Source organism: Callospermophilus lateralis, unplaced genomic scaffold (assembly GCF_048772815.1).
Source record: "Callospermophilus lateralis isolate mCalLat2 unplaced genomic scaffold, mCalLat2.hap1 Scaffold_79, whole genome shotgun sequence".
Taxonomy (NCBI): Eukaryota; Metazoa; Chordata; class Mammalia; order Rodentia; family Sciuridae; genus Callospermophilus; species Callospermophilus lateralis.
Genome location: NW_027515935.1, coordinates 5,231,154 through 5,249,809, shown reverse-complemented (window position 1 = coordinate 5,249,809; position 18,656 = coordinate 5,231,154). Strand labels below are relative to the sequence as shown.

General features: G+C 39.3%; 1 pseudogene; it reads left to right on the top strand.

The window, feature by feature from the left end:
* Positions 1-17,217, top strand: part of LOC143640942 (mucosa-associated lymphoid tissue lymphoma translocation protein 1-like) — a 108,305-nt pseudogene extending 91,088 nt beyond the window's left edge.
* The last annotated feature ends 1,439 nt before the right edge of the window (positions 17,218-18,656 follow it).

Sequence of the window (18,656 nt, the reverse complement as noted above, 5' to 3'; positions counted from 1 at the left end):
AGATCTCCTTTCCAAAGTCTCCTCTAATGCCCAGCCTTCTAAAGTCCCAACATAATTCATGGCAATAGTTCTCTGAGATCAGTTCCAGAACTCAGTCTCTATTGGCATCATACCAGAGTTCAAGCTGAGGTGGACCCAGTCATCTTTTCCAACCACCACACAAAAGACCACTATTCTAACAAAAACACTCCCACATGGCCCTCATCTTCTTCCATACAGACACTCATCATAACAATCTGGCTGAGGTTTCTATAGGGTGAGCAGTCTTAGATGGTGTGCAAAGTAAGCTCCCATACCCATCATATGCCAAATGTCATGGTGGCCTGGACACCCTTCCTGAGAAACAGGATAGATATAATGGGCCTGTAGTTAATACTGCTCTGCTTGTCAAATTAAGGCCTCTTGCCTGCCAGGAGTAGATTCTTTATGTGTACTGGACTCATGAAAAAACCCAAACACCTGTGTGCTAGTTACTGGAGGGCTTGCAACAACTCTTTTGACCCAGAGGATCCCTGTTCTGACTTCATAGGGGTCAGGATCCTGATCAGAGGAAGGCTAGAGACTTCATCCAATAGTACACTTTTTCATTCTTTTAGATTGGGATGGACACATGGGATTTTTCTGGAGTTTCCTGGGGTGCTGAGAATGTAATTCACAGCCACACACAGGGCCAAGAGTCTGATTCAGACACAGCTTTTACAAAGCACTTTAATTAAAAGGAACAGATTAGGCCTCTTCATTTCCATTTGAAACTGTTTTTTTGAGGAGTCCCAAAGGAGTGCCCTAAGGCAAACACCTCCCTGACATTCAGGGGAACAGAACAATAGGGAAGAAAGAAGCCTGGAGAAAAACTTTTCTTTAATTGAACACTGTGGCACTGACAGCTCGTAATCATGCAACTTGGGTTACTATCTATCCAAGCAGGGATTCTCCAGAGAGATCCTTACCAGTCATGCTAATTTTTGAGTTTTCTGACATGCTTGGCATGCCCATTAGGAATCCAGTCCATGGCCATGTCACAGAGCTTGAATGCGGTACACATCTTGGACACAAAACCACGAACCCCTTCAGAGAGTGGCCAAAATTCAGGAATAATACAGGAACTTAGGATATTGGTAGGTGTTGCCCATCTGCAAGGCAAGCAGCAGTCCATTCATCAATTGGCCATGAGGAGTTCTGCAAAGATTTGCACTAGACAGGACAGAGTCACAGCTGCATTCTTTTCTCTACTCTCTTTAACCACAAACCGAGTGGGATCCACTGACATAAAAAGGCTCACTAGTTAACAGTCCATTTCAAACCAACAACAACCACAAAAAAAAACCAAACTTTTTTCCTTCATGTTCTCAGAACATGAGACAAAACCACAAATTGAAACACACACCCACTGAGACTCACTAACCACCCCTGTATTTGGTCTTCATCTATCCACTCTGTCCTCTGACTGGTGGGTGAAAATATGTTCCTCAGTAGTGGCCTGTCCTCTCTCAACTCTGGTCTCCTTGGCCATCTCTGTGTAGTTGTCCGGAGCCAGCAATGAGTCAACACTTCTTTCTCAGGAAAGGCCCCTGTTGAGACCATTCAAGGCATTTGGCTATCCACACATCACTAGGTACCAACAAAGAATGACTCTGGCCTTGGTACAGACAATCAAGTGAGCCCACTGGGAGTGGAACTGCCTCTGGATGCCTCGCCTCCTGGATCCCAAGTTCAGAGAGTTCCAACACCAAGGAAGTGAGGTGAGGTCACTTCCTTCAGGGAAGTGAATGAGGTCACTGCCTTGGCAACCACTTTGTCCTAACTGTTGTTTCCATGGGTTTCATGAGATGGAGGCTGCTAACTTCCTGTGACATTTTCACAAGACATAAAGGTCTATATACCCTAGGAGCCCGGGATCAGCAATCCACACAGACCTGATTGTGTCCATCTTCCCTGCATTGAGAAGAGAGGCTGATTCAGCCTCATCCCTTCATCCTGACTGGGTTCTTGGCCATGGAAGATGACTTTAGACCTCACAGGTCCTACTTAGCTGCCTACATTTGCTCCAGGGATCATTTCTGCATCTACCTTTGAGCTTCTCAGCAGCTGTAGGATTCCCTACACACCTGTATTGCAAGATAAACTCAGGACCTGCTGTTATGTGAAAATAGATTGAGGTAACAGAGTATGGTTAAGGGTCATATCATGTTCGATTTGGGTTAGGAGTCATTCTGCTGGATGAATACGCGTATTGGGCAACTAGGATATTTATACGAATGTAAGGTGAAATGTAAGTATGAAAATAGAAAACTAGGTAAGATCTGAAGCACACAAGTTTGTTGGGCCCTTGATTTGGATACATAGTTTTGAATTATGTTCTGCAGAGATGAATCCTCTAAATCCATAGATAATGGCCAAGATCTTGTACCTGGTACTACTGAATGTAAAAGAGAAATTGCAGTGAAATAGAGAGAGTAGGTAGGATTCCAGTGTAGGGTAAGAAAGAATAGTGAGTTTAGGATTGGGACCAAAGGCCCTTTTTGCAATTCAATGAATTTCTATTAATGTGTAAATGGGAATGTCAGCACACATGAAGAGTCAGTCACAACAAGGCACTTGGGGAAATAGATATCAATAAGGATGTTAGGAGATCAGGCAAAGTACAAAATGAGTGATAAGATCAGGGATAATTTCAACAGGGGGTAGTTGAACACACTATCCTTGAAAGAATCAAGTGTACACTCACCATAGATTGAAATTTGAAAACAATAGGCAATGCAGACATAGATGATTTTAGTAATCCATGCTCTCATTAAAATGAGGCTTTGGGAGAAGAATAAGATAAGTGTGAGTTTTGCATTTTGTGTCCAGAAGATAATGTGATGAAAGGAATACATGGAGCAGGTGATATGCATATTTCTTCCACAATTTCTGGGAGCATGTTTTGAAACCCTATCATTTTAGAGTTTGGGGATAAAAATAGGTGTACCCTGGGTTTATGTATATAGAGATGATGCATGAGTAAACCATATGGTGAATAAAAAGTATAACAGGTTACTATTTTAAATAATTGATTGAATTGATATTTTAAAATTTTCATGAAATCTGGTATTCACAAACAAACATAAAATCCAAGTAGTTATACATGTAGTGGTAATATTTCGGTTACTAATTATAACAAAGTGTGTTTGAGTTTTGCTTTGAAAACAACATCTCTAGCAATTAAAGAATTGCAAACCAAAACTACTCCAAAATTTAATCTTACTCCAATAAGAATAAAAATTATTAAAAATACAAGCAAATATATGGTTTGGTGAGGATGTGAGGAAATAGGCCCACTGTTACAGTGTTGTTAGGACTCTAAATTGGTGACACCAGTCTGGAAAAGAATAAAGAGATTCCTTAGAAAACTTGGAAAGAAACCAAAATTTACTCAGCTATCCCACTCCTCAATTTAGACCAACAAGAGCTAAAAACAGCATAATACAGAGGCATATCCACATCAATGCTCATAGCAAAACAATTCACAATAGGTAAACTATAGAACCAATTTATATGCTCTTCAATAGATAAATGGATAAGGAAAATATGGTGTATTTACACAGTGAAATGTTACTGAACATTAAAAGAGAATAAAATTATGGAATTGGGAAGTAAATGGATGGAGTTAAAGAATATCATGTTAAGGTAAGTAAGCCAATCCTCCTAAATCAAAGACCTAATGTTTTCTCTGCTAAGTGGATGGTGATCCACAATGAGGAAAGTGGGAGGTAGCATGGAAGAAATGAAGAAACTTTGAATAAGACAGCAAGGATGGAGGTGATGGGAGATGGTATAGAGGTAGGTAAGATGGTGTAAGGAGATGAAAATCTTGTTGTACACAAATTAGAGGTTCATGGGTTTTGTAACTATACTTTCTGTACAACAAGAGAAATAAAATTGTGTGCTATGAAGTGAAATGCATTCTGCTCTATTATCAAGTTAGAACATATTAATAAATTAATTGATTTTTAAAAATTCAGGAAAGAGACTTGCCTTTCCCTAGATCTATATATAAACATATATGTGCATATATATATGTATATATTCTATATATAACATGCACATATTTAATGTATACAATTTATGAACAATTTTTTTTTATATTTCTATCATTTTTTTAAAGAAATGACAACAGAAGCTTTACAATTATTATTTCATGTATAGAACACAGTGTTTCATCTCTGGTGTATATATATAAAGTATGGTGATACAAATTTGTGTCTTCATACATGTACTTTTGATGATGGTCTCTATCACATTCCACCATTCTTGCCCCCTTTCTTTCCCTTCCAACCCTATTCTTTATTGAGAATCCATCTATTTCTCTCATGCTCCCCCTCCCTACCCCATTATGAATCAGCCTCCTTATATTTTTTTTGGAATTGGCTAACATCACTTACATTATCTTCTCCAATGCTGTCCATTTACCTGCAAATGCCAGTTATGATTATATACCTAGAAGACTCAAAAAACTCCACCAGAAAACTTCTAGAACTAGTAAATAAATTTAGCAAAGTAGCAGGATAAAAAATCAACACCCATAAATCAAAGGCATTTTTGTATATCAGTGAAAAATCTTCTGAGAAAGAAATGAAGATAGATAACTACCCCATTTATAATAACTTAAAAAAAATAAGATACTTGGGAAGCAAATTAATAAAAAAGGTGAAAGATCTAAACAAGAAACACTACAGAACCCTAAAGAAAAAATTTAAAAAGACCTTAGAAGATGGAAAGATCAACCTTGATCATGAGTAGGCAGAATTAATATTTTCAAAATGACAATGCTACCAAAGCACTATACAGATTTACTGCAATCTGATCAATATATTAATGGCATTCCTCACAGAAATAGAAAAAGCAACCATGAAATTTATCTGGAAAAATAAGAGACCAAGAATAGATAAAGTAATCCTCAGCAGAAAGAGTGAAACAGGTGGTATCACGATACCAGACCTTCAGTCATACTACAGAGCAATGGTAACAAAAACAGCATTGCATTTGCAAAAAAAAAAAAAAAAAAAAAAAAACAGACTGCAGACAAATGGTATAGAATAGCGGTCACAGAGACTAACCCCCCAAAATATAATTATTATATATTAGACAAAGGTGTCAAAACATGTAAGGGAGAAAAGATAGCCTCTTCAAAAAACCACTATCTCTCACCATGCACAAAACTCAACTCCAAATGTATCAAGAACCTAGGAATTAAACCCAAGACTCTGTGTCTAATAGAATAAAACACAGGCTCTAATCTTCATCATGTGGGATTAGGCCCCAATTTCTTTAATAAGACACCTATAGCATAAGAATTAAAACAAATAATCAATAAATGGGATAGAATCAAGCTAAAAAGTTTATTCTCAGCAAAAGAAACAATCTGTGAGGTGAAGACAGAGCCTAGCTTTTAGGAGGAATATTTTACGCCTCACATATCAGATAGAGCACTAATCTCGAGGGTACAAAAAGAACTCAAAAAATTAAGTAAATAATAATAATAGTGATGATGATGATAATAATAACAATAATAATAGTAATAATAATAATATTAATAACCCAATCAAGAAATGGGCCAAGGATCTGAACAGAGAGTTTTTAGAAGAGAATATACAATCAATCAACATTTTTTTATTTATCTGATTGATTATGATCCTCCCTTTTCAGGAACAGTTGTGAAAAGGTTCAGTTTCTAAGGAAGGGAAACATGAGCAAGAATTATTCTCAATTCTCCTTTATAAATTATCAAATACAATTATCTATGTCATTTTCTAAACATAGCTGGACCTGGGAAATATAGGTTTGGAACAGAGAACATTTTTATTAGAAACACAGTGTAAAAGAAAGAAAAAAACATAATTATATGTACCACATTGAACCAGAAGAGAAATGGAACCTGGAATTCAGAAAACAAAGATTCAAACTTTTATACTTGGGAATGTGGATGACATGGATGCCTAAAGTGAAAAGGTTATTACAAGCTTTTGAAAGAAAATTCATGTGAGTGGCAGATAACGGTTAACCAAATAGAATCTGCACAGTGTATTCCAGGGGCTTTGTCAGCTGTGCACTATAGAACATACAGGTATTCATAGCCTCCATGAAGAGCATTATTCATCTGTGCCCTCTAAAATTATTCCGATAGAACAGATGAAAAAACATGGGTATCTGGATACTAAGTGGCAATTCAGCAGCCCACAGAAAACTACCCAGAGACAGAACTGTATGAAATTTCTTCAAAGACCATCAATGTAGTTTTAGCTCTTAACACAGGGATGTCAGTCTGGAAAAATATTATTTTCTCTCTGTATATTCAATAGCAAAATAGTTTCCACAAATAGATACTAATTTAAACTCCTTTTGAGTTAATGATTATTAATTTGTTTTAAATGTTCATCAATATTACCTAATTTTTTCCATGATGGGTTTTTATTTTGTATTTCTAAAATTTCTAAAGATTTTGAATTTTATAGTTAATAAACATATCTCATGTATAAATTTGAAGTTCAAACTTCTTTCTTGTATATATTTTTGGCTTAAAAATGAGAAAAGGATCCAAAAATGCAGCTAGACATTGATTTCAAAAAAAGAAAAAGGTTTAAATTTCTATAATTGACTTTTTTCTTTACTCGTCATTTATTATAGATTTCTTGTATGATTGTAAGGTTAGGTTATTTAAAGTGGATTCTAGGGCTTATCTTTGTTAATTACTACAGAAAAATTAAATAAGGAATTTCTCTACACTATGGCTGCAGGAAAATAAATAAATTTCTTTAAAATCATATGGTAGGGGATCCAACATGGCGGCCGGCGAGGAAGCAGCACTTTCAATATCTCCACATTAACGGGATCAGAAACACCCATTAAAACAGCTACATTCTACCTACTGAGGATCTTCTAGCAAAATTCTGTTGAAAGGAGACCTGCCGAGAATTAGTAAGTTTATTAGACGTGACAGTTTGCCCCAGACAAGTGAAACTTGACCGGCAGCGCGGGCTCAGAGTCCAATCCCGCGGCCACCCGCCGCTTCTGCAAGCAGCAGGCGGCCCAGAGCAGCGTGGCAGAAGGGTCCCCACCCGGCCAGCAGACAGCTCCCGCCATCCCGGCTACCCTGGCGGCCCTGCTCTCGCTCGGCGAACAGCCACCCCACCCGGCTGGTTCTTAGCCACGCGGCTGCAGTCACCCGGCTTTACAAGCGGCCCCCGGCGGCCCTGCTCGGAGAGAAGGGTCCCCGCCGGGCCGGCAGACAGCTCCCGCCATTCCACTCTTGTTCTGCAAACAGCCACCCCGCTCGCCTGGTTCTTAGCCACGCGGCTGCAGCCACCCAGCTTTACAAGCACCCCTGGCGGCCCTGCTCGGCGAGAAGGGTCCCCGCCCTGCCGGCAGACAGCTCCCGCCATTCCGCTCTTGTTCTGCAAACAGCCACCCCGCCTGCCTGGTTCTTAGCCACGAGGCTGCAGCCGCCCGGCTTTACAAGCGCCCCCGGCGACCCTGCTCGGCGAGAAGGGTCCCTGCCCGGCCGATAGACAGCTTCCGCCATCCCGGCTACCCTGGAGGCCCCGCTCTTGTCCTGCAAACAGCCACCCCGCCCGCCTGGGTCTTAGCCACACGGCTGCAGCCACCTGGCTTTACAAGCGCCCCCGGCGGCCCTGCTCGGCGAGAAGGGTCCCCGCCAGGCCGGCAGACAGCTCCAGCCATCCCGCTCTTGCTCTGCAAACAGCCACCCCGCCCGCCTGGTTCTTAGCCACGAGGCTGCAGCCGCCCAGCTTTACAAGCGCCCCCGGTGGCCCTGCTCGTCGAGAAGGGTCCCTGCCCGGCCGGCAGACAGCTCCCACCATCCCGGCACTCCTGGCGGCCCGCCCGCTCTGCGAAGGGTCACCCCGCCCGGCTCTTAGCCACGCGGGCGCCATCTGCCTGGCTCTGTGGGCGCCCCTGGCGGCCCAGCGCAGCCAGAAGGGTCCCCACCTGGCCCGACAGAAGGCACGTGCCCTTCCGGCTCTGCTAACGGCCCTGCCCACCCGGGAAAGGGCTCCCCCCCTTGAGAGGATGGGAAGGAAATCTAACCAAGCCTCTATGAATTAGCGAACTGGGATCTAAAACCAGAGATTGTGTCAGACCAGAGACAAGCCAGTTCCACCTCTCCCTTCGGTAACTCCTGCAAGGAGCCAGGGGCCCGCCATAGCAGAGAGGGGAAGTCACCAAAGATCGGCCAAAGAGATTCCTTCCCAGCGGATTCTAAATTAGCAGGAGCGGCGAGGGAGCTGCCCGGAGCTGGCGGGAACCGTGGCAGCGGCACGGGAACCGGCGGGAGCTGAGGCGGCGCTGATGCAGGAGCCGGCGGGAGCCGCGCGGCGCGGGTCTCCCAGCTACAGCTCCCACCAGTGCTGACAACTGAGGTCTCTTGCACCAGATACGGGGGCGTGGCTACCAGAAGGTAAGCAAATTTGCTGCGGGTTCTCAGCCCCAAGCTCTACAAACTTAGGGCCTGAGGGAGGTAAACAAGGAGAGTGTGCCCAGGCACTAATGAAACAGCTGCTCCACGCGTGTGCAAGGTAGGCGGAACCGTGACCACCGACAAAACAGGCCCAGTGGCCCGCCAGATACATCGCCCCGGTCGGGGGAGGGGCAGAACCGCCACCAGCGCCTTTTAGGTAGACAGATCTGCAACCGACAGACAGAACAGGCCTAGTGGCCAGCGGAGGGGCAAAGCCGCTGCTCACGCCTGCAAGGTAGGCGGACCTGTGACCACCGAAAGAACAGGCCCATCGAAAGTACAGGTACAGCGGCCTCCTGGCGTGGAAGGCACATTGCCTCAATTGGAGGAGGGGCAGAGCCACCGCCAAAGCCTGCGAGGGAGACTTTGCAGCTATACAAGAGCAATATAAATATATAGGGGGAAAAATCAATAACACAACAGTTTCACCAAGCAGAAAGAAACGCGATCAGTATGAAAAGACAAGGAAAGAAAGGACCACAAGCAATGCAGGTCAACTCAACTTTAGAAGGGGTAATATCTGCAGCAGATGGAATGTCAGATAAAGAATTCAGGATATACATGCTTCAGATGATCTGGAGTCTCAAGGAAGACATTAGACAGCAAAATCAGACAATGAAAGACCACTTCGACCACTTCGACAATAAATTACATAAACAAATCCAAGAAGCAAAAGATCAATTATACAGGGAGATAGAGGTTATAAAAAACAAACAAGCAGAAATCCTGGAAATGCAGGAAACAATAAACCAACTTAAAAACTCAATTGAGAATACTACCAGCAGAGTAGAACACTTAGAAGATAGAACATCAGACAATGAAGACAAAGTATTTCAACTGGAGAAGAACATAGACAGCTCAGCAAAGCTGTTAAGAAACCATGAGCAGAACATTCAAGAAATATGGGATAACATAAAGAGACCCAACTTAAGGGTCATGGGGATACAGGAAGGTATTGAGGTCCAAACCAAAGGAATGAGCAATCTATTCAACGAAATAATACGAGAAAACTTCCCAGACTTGAAGAATGAGACAGAATCCCAAATCCTAGAAGCCTACAGGACACCGAATGTGCAAAATCATAAGAGATCCACACCTAGACACATTATAATGAAGATGCCCAACATACAGAATAAGGAGAGAATTTTAAAAGCTACAAGAGAAAGGAAGCAGATTACATTTAGGGGTAAACCAATCAGGATAACAGCTGATCTTTCAACACAGACTCTGAAAGCTAGAAGATCCTGGAATAACATATTTCAAACACTGAAAGAAAAGGGGTTCCAACCAAGAATTGTGTATCCCGCGAAATTAAGCTTCAGGATGGAAGATGAAATTAAAACCTTCCATGATAAACAAAAGTTAAAAGAATTTGCAGCTAGAAAACCAGCTCTTCAAAACATCCTCGGCAAAATATTACAGGAAGAGGAAATGGAAAATATCAATGAAAACCAACAGCGGGAGGTAGTACAGTAAAGGTGGGGGGGAATAATCAAAGAGGAAAACAAACCATGTTTAGTAACATAAATAAACAAATATGGCTGGAAGAACAACCCATATCTCAATAATAACTCTTAATGTTAATGGCTTAAACTCACCAATTAAGAGACACAGGCTAGCAGAATGGATCACTAAACAAGACCCAACAATATGCTGCCTTCAGGAGACGCATTTGATAGGAAAAGACATACATAGACTGAAGGTGAAAGGTTGGGAAAAATCATATCACTCATATGGACTTCGGAAACAAGCAGGAGTGTCCATACTCATTTCAAATAAAATAGATTTCAAGCCAAAGTTAATCAAAAGGGATGAAGAGGGACACTACATACTTCTCAAGGGAACCATACACCAACAAGACATAACAATCATAAATATATATGCCCCAAACAATGGTGCAGCTATGTTCATCAAACAAACTCTTCTCAAGTTCAAGAGTCTAATAGACCACCATACAATAATCATGGGAGACTTCAACACACCTCTCTCACCACTGGACAGATCTTCCAAACAAAAGTTGAATAAGGAAACTATAGAGCTCAATAACACAATTAATAACCTAGACTTAATTGACATATATAGAATATACCACCCAACATCAAGCAGTTACACTTTTTTCTCAGCAGCACATGGATCCTTCTCAAAAATAGATCATATATTATGTCACAGGGCAACTCTTAGACAATATAAAGGAGTAGAGATAATACCATGCATATTATCTGATCATAATGCAATGAAAGTGAAAATCAACGATAAAAGAAGTAAGGAAAAATCATGCATCACTTGGAGAATGAACAATAGGTTACTGAATGATCAATGGGTTATAGAAGACATCAAGGAGGAAATTAAAAAATTCTTAGAGATAAATGAAAACACAGACACAACATATCGGAATCTATGGGACACATTGAAAGCAGTTCTAAGAGGAAAATTTATTGCTTGGAGTTCATTCCTTAAAAAAAGAAAAAACCAACAAATAAATGATCTAATACTTCAACTCAAAATCCTAGAAAAAGAAGAGCAAAACAACAGCAAAAGAAGTAGAAGACAAGAAATAATTAAAATCAGAGCTGAAATTAATGAAACCGAAACGAAAGAAACAATTGAAAAAATTGACAAAACTAAAAGTTGGTTCTTTGAAAAAATAAATAAAATCGACAGACCCTTAGCCACGCTAACAAAGAGAAGAAGAGAGAGAACTCAAATTACCAGCATACGGGATGAAAAAGGCAATATCACAACAGACACTTCAGAAATACAGAAGATTATCAGAAATTATTTTGAATCCTTATACTCCAATAAAATAGAAGATAGTGAAGGCATCGATAAATTTCTTAAGTCATATGATTTGCCCAGATTGAGTCAGGAGGATATTGACAACCTAAACAGACCAATATCAATTGAGGAAATAGAAGATACCATCAAAAGACTACCAACTAAGAAAAGCCCAGGACCGGATGGGTATACAGCAGAGTTTTTCAAAACCTTTAAAGAGGAATTAACACCAATACTTTTCAAGCTATTTCAGGAAATAGAAAAAGAGGGAGAACTTCCAAATTCATTCTATGAGGCCAACATCACCCTGATTCCTAAACCAGACAAAGACACTTCAAAGAAAGAAAACTACAGACCAATATCTCTAATGAACCTAGATGCAAAAATCCTCAATAAACTTCTGGCGAACCGGATACAAAAACATATCAAAAAAATTGTGCACCATGATCAGGTAGGATTTATCCCTGGGATGCAAGGTTGGTTCAATATACGGAAATCAATAAATGTTATTCATCACATCAACAGGCTTAAAAATAAGAACCATATGGTCATCTCGATAGATGCGGAAAAATCATTCGACAAAGTACAGCATCCCTTTATGTTCAAAACTCTAGAAAAACTAGGGATAACAGGAACATACCTCAACATTGTAAAAGCAATCTATGCTAAGCCTCAGGCTAGCATCATTCTGAATGGAGAAAAACTGAAGGCATTCCCTCTAAAATCTGGAACAAGACAGGGATGCCCTCTCTCACCACTTCTGTTCAACATAGTTCTCGAATCACTGGCCAGAGCAATTAGACAGACGAAAGAAATTCAAGGCATAAAAATAGGAAAAGAAGAACTCAAATTATCACTATTTGCAGATGACATGATTCTATACCTAGCAGACCCAAAAGGGTCTACAAAGAAACTATTAGAGCTAATAAATGAATTCAGCAAAGTTGCAGGCTATAAAATCAACACGCATAAATCAAAGGCATTCCTGTATATCAGCAACAAATCCTCTGAAATGGAAATGAGGACAACCACCCCATTCACAATATCCTCAAAGAAAATAAAATACTTGGGAATCAACCTAACAAAAGAGGTTAAAGACTTATACAATGAAAACTACAGAACCCTAAAGAGAGAAATAGAAGAAGATCTTAGAAGATGGAAAAATATACCCTGTTCATGGATAGGTAGAAGTAACATCATCAAAATGGCGATATTACCAAAAGTTCTCTATAGGTTTAATGCAATGCCAATCAAAATCCCAACGGCATTTCTTGTAGAAATAGAGAAAGCAATCATGAAATTCATATGGAAAAATAAAAGACCCAGAATAGCAAAAACAATTCTAAGCAGGAAATGTGAATCAGGCGGTATAGCTATACCAGACTTCAAACTATACTACAGAGCAATAGTAACAAAAACAGCATGGTACTGGTACCAAAACAGGCAGGTGGACCAATGGTACAGAATAGAGGACACAGAAACCAATCCACAAAACTACAACTATCTTATATTTGATAAAGGGGCTAAAAGCATGAAATGGAAGAAGGATAGCATCTTCAACAAATGGTGTTGGGAAAACTGGAAATCCATATGCAACAAAATGAAATTGAATCCCTTTCTCTCACCATGCACAAAAGTTAACTCAAAGTGGATCAAGGAACTGGATATCAAATCAGAGACATGGCGTCTGATAGAAGAAAAAGTTGGCTATGATCTACATACTGTGGGGTCGGGCTCCAAATTCCTCAATAGGACACCCATAGCACAACAGTTAATAACTAGAATCAACAAATGGGACTTACTCAAAGTAAAAAGTTTTTTCTCAGCAAAAGAAACAATAAGAGAGGTAAATAGGGAGCCTACGTCCTGGGAACAAATCTTTACTCCTCACACTTCAGACAGAGCCCTAATATCCAGAATATACAAAGAACTAAAAAAATTAGACAATGAGATAACGAATAACCCAATCAACAAATGGGCCAAGGACCTGAACAGAAATTTCTCAGAGGAGGACATACAATCAATCAACAAGTATATGAAAAAATGCTCACCATCTCTAGCAGTCAGAGAAATGCAAATCAAAACCACCCTAAGATACCATCTCACTCCAGTAAGATTGGCAGCCATTAGGAAGTCAAACAGCAACAAGTGCTGGCGAGGATGTGGGGAAAAGGGTACTCTTGTACATTGCTGGTGGGACTGCAAATTGGTGCGACCAATTTGGAAAGCAGTATGGAGATTTCTTGGAAAGCTCGGAATGGAACCACCATTTGATCCAGCTATTCCACTACTCGGTCTATTCCCTAAAGACCTAAAAAGAGCACACTGTAGGGACACTGCTACATCCATGTTCATAGCAGCACAATTCACAATAGCAAGACTGTGGAACCAACCTAGATGCCCTTCAATAGACGAATGGATAAAAAAAATGTGGCATTTATACACAATGGAGTATTACTCTGCATTAAGAAATGACAAAATCATAGAATTTGGAGGGAAATGGATGGCATTAGAGCAGATTATGCTAAGTGAAGCTAGCCAATCCCTTAAAAACAAATGCCAAATGTCTTCTTTGATATAAGGAGAGTAACTAAGAACAGAGTAGGGAAGAAGAGCATGAGAAGAAGATTAACATTAAACAGGGATGAGAGGTGGGAGGGAAAGGGAGAGAGAAGGGAAATTGCATGTAAATGGAAGGAGACCCTCAGGGGTATACAAAATTACATACAAGAGGAAGTGAAGGGAAAGGAGGGAAAATATAAGGGGGAGAAATGAATTACAGTAGAGGGGGTAGAGAGAGAAGAGGGGAGGGGAGGGGGGAGGGGGGATAGTAGAGGATAGGAAAGGCAGCAGAATACAACAGACTCCAGAATGGCAATATGTAAATCAATGGTTGTGCAACTGAAGTGATTCTGCAATCTGTATATGGGGTAAAAATGGGAGTTCATATCCCACTTGAATCAAAGTGTGAAATATGATATATCAAGAACTATGTAATGTTTTGAACAACCTACAATAAAAATTAATTAAAAAAAAAATTAGGTCTTTCTTCTGGGATATCTGAGATTTATACAATCTTCCCAATAGAAAAATCAGAATCCTAGTCAATCAAATGTTTGGAAACATACATAGGCTTTACTAATTTATTATTTTCTGTATTTTAACCTGTTAATAAAATTTTGAAGTAAAAGTGAAAAAAAAATAAATAAAATAAAATCAGTGATATTAGCTGGGCTTGGTGATACTTACCTATAATCCCAGCAATTCAAAAGGCTGAGGCAGGAGGCTAGTATGATCACAAGTTCAAGAACATCCTTGGCAGCTTAGCAAGATGAGACAATGTTTCAAAAAATAAAAAAGGGCTTGGGATGTGTGTCTGTGTTGGAGTACCCCTGATTTCAAATCCTAGTTCTGGGAAGAAAAATAAAAGTGGTATTGTGATGTTAAAGAACTGAACTTTTGAGCTGGAGATGTAGCTCAGTTGGTAGAGCACTTGCCTAGCACATGTGAGGAGGACTTAGGTTCAGTACTCAGCGTGCATGCACACACACACACAAACACAAAAAAAAAAAAAAAAAACTTCTAAACTTTTAAAAACTTAAAAGTTGATGGTAAATATAAGGGAGATATATTTATATAAGTGTTACTTCTTTGTAGTTTAGAAACATTGATCATGATATTTATTAATTTTGCCAAAATACCTTAAGTTTGTCTAATTTTAAAATGTCTAAAGTTCACTCAGGAAGGATGCCTTTCTCAGTCCTTAAATAGGATGTCAAATGTAGAAGAACAAAATATTTTATTTATACATACATGTACATATATAGAGTGGGGGGATTTTCTTTTAAAAAAATCTATTGTTTCCATTGTGTTATTATAACACATAAAACTTTCTTGTAAAGTTATGGTCATATATTGGAAGAATAGAAATCTAATTCTATTCTTTCCAAACATTTATTTCTAGTATTTATTTTTTATTGATCAAAAGAATCTAATAAATAGTACCCCTCTTTCTACATAGGTATGACAAACTGAGAAGTAAGCTCAAAAATATGTGCTTTATTTATTTTTTTTATTATTTATAGAGACTTCATGGAACCCATTGCTTCATGTGACAGCAAATGATTTAGTACAGAATCGCTCAGTTAGTTTCAGCCGGCCTCCAGTGATAGCAGCACTGCTCAGATTAGGCCACCCAGTGTTGCTGGGGCGTCCCTCTAGAAAAGCAGAAGGGCAGTATCCTTCACCAGTGGTTGACTCTAAAAAAATAAAAAGGGAAGGGCTGACTTTAGCTTATTCGTTTATTCTTCTTAAATATTCTAAACATATGATCATAACGAGAAAGAATTCAGGAGCTAATTACTAATGGGGTTCTCTCTACTGAAAAAGAAACTTGAGTAGGATAATAAGTATTTCAAAGAGAAGTAAAGTTAGCACTACCCTTTCAGAGCTAACTTTACTTTTTAAATATATTAGTACAGAATTTACAATTCTATTGTAATCATAGAATGTGGTTTTCATTGCTTCTTTAATCCTGGGTAAGGAATCACTACTTATGTCAAATTCATGAGAGCAATACCTGTCAAGATGTTATACCATAGACAGTGTGTGACTGATTGATTTCATCAATAACATTCATTGATTCACCCCCCCACAGGACCTGGATATTGATCCAAAAGATGCAAATAAAGGAACTCCTGAAGAAACTGGCAGCTATTTAGTATCAAAGGATCTTCCCAAGCATTGCCTGTATCCAAGACTCAGTTCACTGCAAAAATTAAAGGTTATTGCTTTTCCTAATTATAGCTACTAATGAAAAATTATTTGAAACTGAAAAGTCTGTTGGCAAAATCCATACATATGCTGCTTTATTGGTTATTAAATTGAAGTTGAGATAACCGATCTACAGTGGGTCCTCTCAGTGTCCTTATATTCTTTCTCCGGTAGTGGCTTGAGGACTTTCGTGTGAGAGTATATGTGTTTATCATCCATACTCTTGAGAAGTTAGGAAAATGCAGCATATTCTACTTTTAAATATCTTAGCATTTTTGAATCATCATTTCCTTGTTCTATGACTTTCCACAGAATATACAGCAAATTAGTATGGAATTTCTCTTTAATCTTTTTTTAAATTTCTAGTTGATTTGATAATGAGAAGCTAGCTCTACATGGTTAAACTTTCTAATAAAGTCATATCCTTAGAAAAGTTGAGTTTTTAACTTTTTCATAGCCGTATAACTATGTATTAGCTAAAGTCATCTCTTAAAGGTTTAGCCCATTATCTTGTTCAGTTCAGTATTGAAGGAAGGAAAAGGAGATGGCTAATGGCCAGCCTTTTTTGATTTAGGGGAGAGGGAGAGGATGCCTTGAGAATTGGAACCTGGGATAGAGGGCTGAATGGCTTTTTGTTCTATGTATGGGAATTACATCTTAAGATTGATATTTTTAACATTGATAAAATGGTAAACCTCGTTTCTTTTCCTTTTCAGGAACATCTAATCTTCACAGTATGTTTGTCTTATCAGTACTCAGGACTGGAAGACACTGTGGAGGAGAAGCAGGAAGTGAACTTCGGGAAGCCTCTCATTGCTAAATTAGACATGCACCGAAGTCTGGGAAGAAAGACTTGCCTTCCTACACGTCTTATGTCTGATGGGCCTTTCCATAGCTCCACATCCACCTTGGGGGGAGCAGGGCACTATCATTCATCTCAGGACTCATTCCATGGTGTCTACCATTCATATCTTAGTAATTCAAACAGTGTTATACCATCAGACAGGTGTCATTGCAGCCAGACTCCTAATGCATTTATTTCAAATTATCATACCCATCATTATTCCTGCCACTTCAGTAGAAGTAATGTGCCAGTCGAGGCAACTGATGAAATACCATTCAGTTTCTCTGATAGGCTCATGATTTCTGAAAAGTGACCTTCTTATTAGATGCCTCACATGAAATAGTGCTTTTAAAAAGTGAGCATTGTGAAATGGAAAATATTATATATATACACATACACACACACACACACACACACAAAGAAAATAAGCAACAACTGTTTCATAGCAGGCTTAGGACTTTATGAGTTGTTGGAATTATATTATTTAACCACAGACTTCCTCTTGCTCTTTTTTCTCTTTTAAGATTTTGTGAAAGTGGTTGGTTGGTTCTGTAAGAATGATGTGTGGGTGCGAATGTGGGTGTGTGTGTGTTAGTACATGTACATAACAAAAATCTTTTCATTTTGATCACTCTGAGTTAGTAGCAATGGGAATGGCATTGTTGTAGAATAAGTCGTTGTATATTTTACACCAGAAGGAATCCTGTTGATCATCATGCTTAACCTAGTTTTATCAGTGGGAGAAAAAAGATTAAAGTCTCTTGTGTAAGTTGGAGCTGACATCAGAACTGAGACTCTAGAATTCTGTTCCCATGTTTTCTCTACTCCTGCCTTCCTGACAGATTCTGAGACAACTGTTACTTTTGTAGATAGGTTGAAAGACAGGTAGGTAGGTACACATATCTGTATATTATCTTGAGCAATGTATAAACTTCAGTTAATAATCATAGGACCTTGAATCAAGTGTCAGTTAAGATTGTTTGTAAATAAATCTTATGTAGAAAGGACTGAAATTTCTTGTTCATAATTTCACAAAACCACGAGAGGTGATGAAATGTTTATCTGTGTTGAAGCTAGACAGCAGAATTAAGAATAGAGATATAATTTTGGTAGATGTTTATCTGAATCTTCCGAACGTTGATGACATATATTTTCCTCTTGAATTTTTTTTTGTTGGGGGGGGGTGGTGCTGAGGATTGAATCCAGGTATGCTTAACCACTGAGCCACTTCTCAGCCCTTTTTATATTTTGAGACAGAATAAGGATCTCACTAAGTTGCGTAGGGCCTCAATAAGTTGCCGAGGCTGTCTTTGAACTCATGATCCTCCTGCCTTAGCCTCCCAAGCTGCTGGGATTACAGGCATACACCACTGTGCCTAGTTTCCTTCTTGAACTTAACTGGACTTAAGAGATGATATTCTTATCACTTGTGATTCTGCCTAAAAGCTGCATTGAAATGCAGCTAGAAATAACAAGGGAAAATAGAGAATTAGTAATTTAAAATGGGCTTAAGAGATAATATCCTTATCATTTTGTGTCCTACGTAAAAGCAGGTTTAAAAGAAAATTGGCAATAACAAGGAAAAAGATTTAGTAATTTTAAAAGTCACACAGAGACAATTCCAGGCCCAGATAGCTTAACCACTGAATTGTACCAAACATTAAAATCAGCACCCAGTCTTTGCAGACTCTTCCCAAAGAAAGGAGAGAACGTTTCCCAAACTCATCCTGTGAGGCCAAAACAAGACATGGT